We start from the raw sequence: 2471 nt of genomic DNA, 5'->3' as shown, positions 1-2471 counted from the left end.
GGGATACAAAGTGAATAAAAAAAATAAAAATTTAATTAAATAATGCATGGCCTATGTGGTGATGTGAGAATTAAGAGAATAAATTTCTGAAGCACAGGGAGACAATCTAAGTGCTAACTGCTGCTACCACTGTTATTATTTTTAATTGTCTTGCTGCTAACAATCCGAGAAGTGCTCAACACACATGACCAAATAAATCATTTTAGACAATTAGATGAGCAATTAGGTTGAGAGAATGGATGAATTCCACAAACACGTCTAAGAGGTCCAGTTGTGCTTCCAAAGAGAGATCTGCTGTCTGTCTCAGGGTCAGCGTCCTCCTAGATGTGTAAGACAAGGGCACTCTCCACCAGCACATCCTTGTTCTCTCTGCCATTTGGGAGAGGCTCCCACCAAGCCCTCCAAAAGTGGTACCAACCACTCAGCTTACCTGGAGCCCCTTTCCAGGAGCCTGGTTATACTTCTTCTCCAGCTCTTGTTTCTTTCGAAGGAAGAGGTAGTAACCACCCGGTCTAGAAAATGTCCCGTTTCACTTCTTCTTCCAGAGGTCCAAAAATATCCTCCAGCAAATCTGAGCAACGAGCTGATGACACGTCTATGTTCTTCTGAATAAAGGCGTCTCGCTTTGCTACTATTAGGTTCTGGGGAAGGACAAACCCACACACATGGCAGAGATGAAAAAGATAGCACAACAGACTGCTGGAGAAGGTCTAAACGGGGCCGCACTCTTCACCGCCGTGTGACACTCTCCCTGAAGAAGGTGCTGGCTACAGAAACTGACACTTCAAATCTCATTTCCTAAAGGTCTGTCTCCCTGTTTTCCTGCTTCAGAGATATTCTTAGAGCACAGGTATTGCTTCTCAAAAGAGAAGCCTTTATCTACTCAAGTTTCTAATTGAAGGAATATTTTAGATTATAAAAATTAGAGCTAGGCAGGCCTGTGTGGACTTCCTGCACTCACTTCTTTGTGACTTCGTGGCCTCGTCGTCATTAGTGGACTAAGGTTTCCTTGTCTATAAGGATGGAGTAACAGCACCAATCTTAGAGGTCTTTTGTCAGACTGTGTGAGTGGACACAGAGAACTAAGTCCAGGGCTCTGCAGAATTTCTCAGGAAAGGGTAACTGACTGTGCAAGGCTCTGTGATAAAGGACTATTTCTCACCACGCAGCCACCAATGAAAGTCCTGAAGATGAAAGGATGAGCACTTTAGGGTTTGGAAAGCATAATAGGACAGCTACCTCTCCTTTTGACATCAAGCAAGTAACTAAGTCTCAACTATTTTATCTCCTTTAGGTTGGAGAGTAATCAATTTCCTGTTGACATTGACTCTCCTGTTTCACCAGAGCCTCTGAATGAAGCCTTGGTAAAATCCCGCCTTGGAAATTCAAAGAAGCATTGCCCCTCATTAAATGGCAAAACATCTGTAAACATTCTTATGATTGATTTCTCATTACCAATGGGAAACACAAAAACAATGTATTTCTGAGCAATAAAAACTACATTAGGATCAAAATGACAAAAATACATTATATTCAAAATTCTCAAAGAATAAAAAATATATTATAAAAAGTAAATGTAATGATCCTTTGTAAACGCAGTTGTGAAATTCCCTCAATGTCTGAGAACATAGTTTCCAACAGAATGTAAACTTTCAATAATCACTGCAAATTTGTCTGTGTCACTGACTGTTCCTTACCATCTTGGAGACTAAGGACAACACCCATCCCAAAAAGGGCCCTTCCTTTTCTCTGTTTCATGATTTTGTGCAGCACACCTACCCCTAATTCCCTCTGGAACTTTTGGTCTACATCCTTGAAAGAATTCTGCATGAAGACCTCAATGGCCTCACTCTCAATGGGCCTGTGCAGTTCTAGCAGCTCCTGGAGGGTTTCCGTGGGCAGCTGGACCTTCTGAGTCATCTTTTCTTCATAGTAGGCAATGGCCTTTTGCACAGCAGCTGAGTTCTCTATCTGGGCCAAAGTCAGGACAGCATTCTCCATGCAGGGTAGTTCTCCACTGCTGATGGCATTGACATAGGTCAGCACCAGGCTCTGTAGACCTACAAAAAACCCAAAAAAGTTAAGAAAATGGCTGTTGGTCGGTAGACAGAGCACTCTATAGTTTTAAGATTCTCTGAGAAAGAATAGCAAAATAATAATTTATTAACCTTAGATCCAGTGGATAGTAAATCATTTTGTTGTCGTTGCTGTCCTTCATTTGTTCCAAAGACTATTGGAGGTTAGTCTGATGCTTATATTTTGATGCTAATTACTGGCCCTCAAGATCTGCTATTTAACAGGTGTATGTGTCTTATTAATTGTGATAGCAGGTTAAATAATAATGCTGTGATCACCACAGAGTAAATAATAAACAATATATAGCGCAACACCCATTTTTAGTTACTACAACAAAAGACAGATGCTACATTGAGTGGGTTTCCAGTATTGGTGGAGGATATGGTCTGGTTCCT

General features: G+C 41.2%; 1 pseudogene; it reads right to left on the bottom strand.

Annotated features, from left to right (window-relative positions):
* Positions 1-389: 389 nt before the first annotated feature.
* LOC129676998 (guanylate-binding protein 2-like) lies at positions 390-2116 on the bottom strand (annotated as a pseudogene).
* Between the last annotated feature and the right edge of the window lie 355 nt (positions 2117-2471).

Source organism: Psammomys obesus, unplaced genomic scaffold, assembly GCF_907164565.1.
Source record: "Psammomys obesus unplaced genomic scaffold, mPsaObe1.curated_primary_1811, whole genome shotgun sequence".
In the NCBI taxonomy this organism is placed as follows: domain Eukaryota; kingdom Metazoa; phylum Chordata; class Mammalia; order Rodentia; family Muridae; genus Psammomys; species Psammomys obesus.
The sequence above is the reverse complement of the archived record's forward strand: the minus strand, read 5'-3'. Positions and strand labels throughout refer to the sequence as shown.